Raw genomic sequence first — 8535 nt, forward strand, 5'->3', positions numbered from 1 at the left:
CGGTCTCCATTCATGGAAACAAGTGTCCATTAGTTCTCTTGTCCGTTTCAAAAGAGAAAGCAAGGGAACTTTGCAAACAATGAAGCTTTATGCAGATTATTTGCTTCCCATAATCCACTCCCTTAGTGCACTTACACACGCTAACATTTTAGAAGTAGCAGAGAGCATTTATTCCGTATTGTTAGAGAAAAAACAGCTTGTCTGATCGCTATCCATTTCCTATGAAAAGGAAGTATTCTTCAGTCCACTTTTAGGGAATTTTCTCAACAGTCTTCTCTAACATGGAGTTAAACAAACATTCTTTGGACATAGGATTTTTCCAATCTTACTCTGCCAGCATTAATTATTTCTTTGACAGTTTATGGACATTTCCTTATACTCAAATATTAGTAGACATCCCTAATCCCAGCTCTAGTTTTCTTTAAAAAGATTTTTTATAGAGCAAGATACTTTCTTAAGTATTCATATTGAAGGAGCACATAAGATAGAAGGGTAGTTCTCAAACTTTTGCGAGCATCAGAATCACCCAGAGAGCTTGCATATATACCTGGGCTCCAACCCAGAGTCTCCGATTCAGTAGGTCTGGATCAGGGCCAAAGAGTTTGCACTTCCAACAAGTTCCGGAGCAATGTTGATAGTCCTGCTCCAATAATTACATGTCAATGATTACGGATTTTGATATTTTCAAATTTAGTGTGAAATAAGAATCATCGGAGAGAGTTCTTTTAAAGAAAAAATTCTGGGATACCATCACCCTGAGTTTTCATTCTTCCAGAAGCCCCTCAAATGATTCCAAATAAAGAACATTTTGAAATAAAACCAATCTGGTGACAGAGAAAGAGAAAAATCAGCCACTTCAGTTGATAACTGAAGATAAAGATGATAACTCTATATAAGTTGATATAGTTGATAGCTATAGATAAGGATGCTATTATTCAGTGGAGAGAGGGGGAGAGGCATACTGCCAAGGAACCCTTCAGGAGACTCGGCACTTGCCCTGAATTTTGGCCAAATAAGAATGCGCATTTCTAAAAACTTCCTCAGTGATGCTGATGCTTGTGGTCCAAAAACCACCACAAGTGACTACTGATTTCAACGTCTCTTCAAATTTAGTGTGAAGCATGAAACAGTTAACTACCTAGGTACCTCAGGCAAGTGCCAAGGTTCCTGGCTCTGCCCCAAAGCTCTACAGTTCCACTGGGGATGGCGTATCATGTAGATCATCAAGTGTTAATTATGCTTAATTGTCCACCATATAAACCAAACCACACCTTCAGTCAGAACATGTTTCTGATGTACCTCGACAGCGTAAACAACATTTAACGCTCTGCAAAATAACCACTGCCAATACTGTGGCAGTAAGTATTCTTCCTAAGAGCCTAGCTCAGGCTGGCTCTCGCCCCAAGTGTGTGTGTTGGGGGAGGAGCAGGAGAGCTCGACCTGCAGAAATACCCAGTGTGCTAGGAAGATGCTCAGTGTTCGGAAACTCACCAGATTCCAGAAGGGGCATGAGGCACAGGAGCCAGAAGAAAGGATTTAGATTTCCTCTGTGCTCTAAGCATTTTAACCTGGACCAGAGGAGAATCTGCCTAGCAACCTATCAGAAGGAAACAGAGGGGAAAAAGCCACAAAGTTGTGGCTAGTGGACACAGAACATTTTAGCGCAAACAAACACAGCAGCTCTTTGTCATCGAATGCTGGGAAATCACCCACGACGGTTCATTGTGCTACATAATTTATACTTACCCTTCTAGTCTTTAAAATTTTACATATTTTGGCATGCCTTCTTCAAGTTTTTTTTTTTATATATTAGAGTTTAAACTGGAGTCTAATCTTGGGTAGGCACTACTCTAGACGGGACTGTCTTCCCAGACTGGTGTTCACTTGTTTTTCTTGGGTAGGGCTGCAATTATTTCTGATGGTATTGCTAGAATTCTCAGCTCTTCCCTTTCCCTAGGCTCTGGGCTAGGGCATCATTAGACAATAAAAATAGAACCCTTTTTGGAAAGCCTAAGACCCCTTAAAACTCAAGTCCTGTATAAAAGACTGTAGAATTCTCACCGGAGGCTGAATGTGGGCTTGCCGCTCATTTGTCAGTTTCTTGAAAATGGGAGATTATTATTATTATTATTATTATTGCTATTATTATTATTATTATTTTGGTATGTTTAAGGCTCTGAAGAAGATGGGATGCCTACATAAGAAGAATGAACATTCATTCTAGCACTGTTTTCTCTCAGCGAACATCTCTTGACTCCATTTGGAGGGCGTCTCTCAGTAAGAGATCTCTTTTGCAAGTAAAACCCTAAAAAGCTGACTCTTTGTCAGACAAACATACACTCCAGTTTGTCTCTTGACAACATGCTGTCACTCTTCTCTTCCAAATTGAAGCCTCGGATTCTCAGAAGGCCTCGACCTCCTGTAAGTCCTCATGAGGTGAGTCACTCTTCCGGGAGCCCCACGATTATGCCAGTGACAGGACCCAGCACGCCTGCAGGCTCCTGCTTCCGAGACCTGGAGAGAAAGGTCCTGATTGCTTCTGGATGGGCCAAGCACACCACTATGATTCATGTCATCCAAAAAGGGACTTCATGTTCTTTTTAACTCTAAGCTACTGAAGCTGAAAGTTCCATTCTTCTGATCCTAGCAGAGCCTCCAACATTCTGCCGCCTGGAGATTAAACTCCCTCCCTAAAAAGTGGCTGAATTTACGGGATGATCATGATTTATCAGCGTTTGTCTCGGGCTTTAAAATTCTATGCCTGAAAAAGAACAGAAGGTTAGAAAGTGTAATTCCTCTTTTTCAAACACTTCTCCCTAACTTGTGTGAGGTACGATCATTTCAGCAAGACGAAGTGTGCGTTGGCTCCTCAGCTATGAACAGGGCAAATTCCAGCACTCTGTCTCCTGCACGCCTTTTATCTCTAGGTCAAGATGCACGGTGTCTAGTTAGATCTAACCACAGTTTTGCATCTTTAAAGATCTTTATTTTATGAATTAAACACCAAATTTAAACAAGTTTTTTTTTTTTTTTTTATCGAACAGAAGAATTGACAACGAGATTAAGTTGTGACTACTTAGAACGTAGGAGGCATCATACCTGTACTAGAGTTCAATTAGAAATTTGGAATTGGAGACAGGGGCTAGTTGAAGAGCAACTCTCATACTTTATAATAATTTAAGCGACATACCTCACTCGAACATCTGTGGGCTGTTAGATGACTTCCACCTTTAAGTCTAGCTGAATTTAGAAGCAATAGAGATAAACGTATTAGCTAACTCATTTATTTATAGTAGATCAAAAGGTTGACTTCAGTGAAGACCTTTTGAATATTCCTTTAATCACGCAATAGTGAATTTGTCCTTCTTGTGCCAGAGAATGGCTTTCAATGGCTTAGTCTCATAGCTGTTACACAAGGGCTATCATTTCTAGATAGATGAACACACAAACACAATACCTCTTTGAAAAAATAGCTCCTCTTGGAAAATATTTTCCCAACTAATCAAATGATCTTCAAGCAAATATAAAGAGATGTTTAAAAGTTTTAGTCAAACTATGAAGCCACAATAAGAACGAGAGAAATACAAGAGTACTCAAACCATTTTTTTTTTAAGATTGGCACCTGAGCTAACAACTGTTGCCAATCTTTTTTTTCCTGCTTTTTTCTCCCCAAATCCCCCCAGTTACATAGCTGTATATTTTTTTAGTTGTGGGTCCTTCTAGTTGTGTCAAACCATTTTTTGTTAAAATACTGATCTATATAATTGGTACAAAAACAAATAGGGCATTAGTTATGACTAATATGACTCTAACTTTCTTTTGAAAATAAGCAAAATATTATAAGGAAAATTAACTAGTGGAAAATAGCGGAATGGAAACTATGAAAATTTACTCCTCCAGCTTAATGTATGACTTCAACACAGTTATTCTCTGTCTTAGAAGAAAATAAGAGCTAAGATACCCATGGTCAACTGAGTTTAGTTTTTTAGTGCTCAATCAATCTTCCAATGTTGTTAAAGAAACTAGGAAATTGCTTCCACAGTCAAGAGAAAATGAGATAAAATTCAGTAAAAAGGAAATAAATAAAACCGGATCATTCAGTTTGAAGGTGGCTTTTCACCAGAGGAGGATAAGAGGCTACAAATTGAGGATTTTCTCTCGTTTGTTCTTGGTCTGTCCCCTGGTGGTGGTCTCCAGGAGGCTGTCACTCACGTGAGCTAAAACAGGAAATTGATTAACAGTCTCGTAATAGATCTCCAATAAGATCAAGTTTTAATATTTCTTTTAAAGCAGTTTAGAAAAACGTCTCAGCCAGCTTCAACTGAGCAAACAAAAAATATTTAAAACTAGAAATAAATACCTCAAACCAACATCTTTGAATAAATTGAAGGAAGATATTTCCTTTAATTTCGAAAATACTTTTTAAGAATGAAAATGCTATATAACTATAGACATTTCAAGAATTCAAGATTTTTTATGTCTATGAAGTTAATAAAGATAAACTTTCTGAAGCGACTGTCAAAAAGTGCTCTGTGGAGCAATTTGGATTTTTTGCATCCATTCAACGTCCTGTGCATAGATTGAAAGCATTTCATTATCACTTCTTTACAAAATAAACTGCTATGATGACCTGAGAGAGGAAGAGGCACGTTAAGGAGCTACTGCCGCTTGTTGTCTCTGGAAGCTGGTGTGATGGAGATATGGCCAACCAACCAGATGTGGACTCCATTGCTGATGCTGTCGTCATTTCCTGATTTGTCTAAACTTTAAATGTCAATGTTTGTAGGTTGTCAAAGGTGTCCAGTGACAACTACCTCCTGCCATATTTTATAACTAATAGGTCAATATTGATGATGGTTCTTAAATTCTGAGTATTTAAACAGGTAATCTCTAAACTGTAATATTATCGATCAATATTATTCTTGATTTAGCTTCTTATTGCCTATTCCATATCTTTCATTTTATTTTCTACATTGCATGAATTAGGAGATTTGTTCTTGTTTCGTGTTCTTTTTCGGCTGGGCAATGGGTTTTAGCTTTTCATGTTTGAATGGGCGAGTGGATTCTTAAACGAAATGAATAAGGAAAGAGCAAACACAGATATTGCACTTAATGACAATACTATTTTCCCAAGTGGTGCTCTGGGAATCAGTACGACCATAACCTTTAAATAAAGAACAATGCGTTGTTCCAAGATGGAAAGCAAAGGAAATCCAGGTGACCACAAAGCCTGCTATCTGCACGCACAAGCACACGCCTGTGCAACCCGGTTTCTCACCAAGGCTTCTCCCTCTAACTCCCTGGAGACCCTGGACAAGCCCCCCCTCACCTCTTTGTGTTTAGCTTTCTCACCTACAAAACGATAGTGTAGGAGCTGGTCGGCAATCCTAGAACCGAGGTCTACAGATCGATTTCTAACGTCCGCAAGTCCTCCAGGAGAATTTTTAAGTATTTTTTTCACAATCATGATAATCTAAATACATATGCAAATTGTGGATAATTTTCATGACCACCTTATAACCCAGCACAGCCGTGGAGCCAAAACCTAAAGCAGGGCCTTTGAATTTGTAAAAAGAGTTTCTCAATATATAGTTTGACAATCTTTGTGATCCTCAAAGGTATTTTTGATAGTCTACAAGTGCTCAAATTTGAGAAACATTTATTAAATTCCTTTCGGCATTTAATAATTTATTTTAAAATACGATATCCAGTTGCTTTACACGGAGCTACCAGTAGAAGGCAGCACAACACAAAAGAAAGACCAATTGGTTTTTCTCTATTAATTTTGGGAGCTCAGCTCCTATAAGCTTCAAAAGAAGCAAACGGATTTAGGAGACTATAAGGCAGGGGATGTCCAAAGCAGAGCTGTGACAATGCTTGTGAAAGAAAAGTGAGAGCTTCCAGGAAATGTTCGACCGAAGCACAATGAGGGTGATGTGTTGTGCCCCCTGGTGGGCTAGGAGGATGAGACGCCGTGAACTTGGAGAGAAAACAAACACCAAAAAATAAAATGTGTATGTGATATTATTGATACTCAAGAGAAAAACGTGAAGCGTTTCAAGGAAATACACTCCACAAGCCCACAAGTCATTCCAGGAAGCCTTCAAAAATAATTGAGCTTATGCAAAGATGAGGATATGCACAAATGGACTGGACAATAATGAGAGCAACCGATCAAAAGACGAACTGGCTGCTGATCAGATCCAGAATGAACATCCACCAGAGGAGAAGATGGCTCAGCGTATTTGGACTAATCAACTGGAATAACTCCAGACAGAAGAAAATAGGTGGTAAATAAAAAGGCCAGTGTCTACTGGGCTTCTAACATGGGTTTGTTTATTTTAAACGGATTATAACTAAGTTCATCTACCAATAAAAATGACAGGTTCAAATTCTGTCACCATTAACAAATATTTTAAGATCCACAAGTTTTTTAAGATCACTAAAAAAAATAGCATTCAAAAATTGTCACAGTATTTCTTATTTTTAAGAACCAATATAATTAGCTACCAAACTTTTTAATTGTTGTACTGATGTCACCTTCCTGATCCGATTAGCTGAGTTTTATTTACTTTTATCCGATAATTTGAATATAACACAATCGTGAGTCTGTTACCAAAATATTTAATGGTTAGAATTTCTTACTAAACAATTATAATTAATTAAAAATTCATAACTCAATAAGTATTTTAATATAAAACATACCATATCCTACAATTAATTTCTTTTTTATTCATATATATGTTTTATTTCTGGACATAGACTAGAGGGGATATATTTCTAATTAATAGTGAAAGTATTTTAAAAAGCAGCATATATTTCTTTATAAGGAAATTTTTTTAATCCTAAAGAAGCCTCTTTATGGCCCTATATAATCATTATTGATCAAACACAGCCAAAAGAAAAACCAAACCCAGATCAAAACAAAAACTGCACATCTCAGTTGCGTCTGCCACTTCCTCTCTTACCAGCAATGGAAAGATAACTGGCTTTGTAGAAAAGATGCAGCTGACCTAGGGTCAAAGACAAATAGCGAACAGGCCATATTTTATTACGACAATAACACAAACAAAGGAGAAAGCTAACCTCTCTCTCCTGCTTTCATAGCACACAAGCTTGAAAGCAACAGCTGGCCGTGCCTTCCTGAAGCCATCCATCATGATGACGATTGCCTGATGCCGACAAGGAAGGAGCACAAGTGGAGTTGAAGGGACGTGCAGAGAAGGGCCCAGCGTATCTGAGCTGGGACTCCTGGCTGACTGAGGCCCCTGAAATCTACAGCACACCCTCTCACAGGCTCCTCCAGCTCAGAGCAACGTCCCAGCGCTTCGAAAACTGGGGTAACAGCCTCGTGATTTTGCCATATCTATGTGCCACCTGCACTAGCAATTTTCTTAAGTTTTTTAGTAAGTAACTTTTTTTTTTTTTTTTGAGGAAGATTAGCCCTGAGCTAACTGCTGCCAATCCTCCTCTTTTTGCTGAGGAAGACTGGCCCTGAGCTAACATCTGTGCCCATCTTCCTCCACTTTATATGTGGGACACCCACCACAGCATGGCTGGCCAAGCAGTGCCATGTCCGCACCCGGGATCCAAACCCAAGAATCCCAGGCCACCGAAGTGGAATGTGCGCACTTAACCACTGAGCCACTGGGCTGGCCCCAGTAATTAACTATTTTTAAATTAAATACATTTATTCTTAAAAAGGGAATGTATTACATCAAATAGGAAAATGCTATCACTGGCCATGAATGTAATGAACACAGAATACTAATAAACACTGTCTGAATACTCTCGCTTATCAACGCTCCGAGCCTGAGGCCTCACACTCCCTTTTTAAAAGGGGAATAGCAAATGTTAAGGAATATTAAAAAACTTGAAACAATCAAAGTCAGACTTTCTTCTTGATGCATTCCAAAATGTTGGAAGGTAATTGAAAAGGCGATGAAACTCTTTCTCAGGATGAGTGGATGTCCAAGTTTCCCCTCCAATCATCTGGGGTCTTGCCTTTGTTAAAAGAACCATAATCCAGAAAAGCAGGGTGAGAGCAGGGTATAACAAGGCCAAGACTGATGATGGTTCAGACCCTTAACTTTCTAGCCACTTCATACAGAAAAATATGAATCATATCAAGCTCCGAGATGACTCAGCTTAGCCTACCAGGCCTCTCTAAGGCTGGAGGTCAGTACTCACCATGAGGCATAATAGTTTTCCTCCGCAAAGACTCTGTGCTCTGCATCTGTCCTTATCATTCCTTTCTTCCCATATGCTACTCTCTCCCCACGTTCGCTCCAAGTCAACCGGCTGTTTGTGTGCACTAGGTGTTTGTTCTATGAGTCAGAGCAAGTTAGGGTTCGCGTTAAACATAATCAAGAAGATTTGGGAAAAATGTGAAGTCTGGAATTTGCTGTTGTTTCCAAATGTACTTATCTCCAAAGCTGGCCTGAAGTCAGAGTTGTGTTTGTTTGTCTGTTTTCTCCTCAGTTTATTAATCATTGAATGTTTAAGACATATATTTTTTTTTACCTCCAAAGTCTA

Source organism: Equus asinus, chromosome 21 (genome assembly GCF_041296235.1).
Source record: "Equus asinus isolate D_3611 breed Donkey chromosome 21, EquAss-T2T_v2, whole genome shotgun sequence".
Taxonomy (NCBI): Eukaryota; Metazoa; Chordata; class Mammalia; order Perissodactyla; family Equidae; genus Equus; species Equus asinus.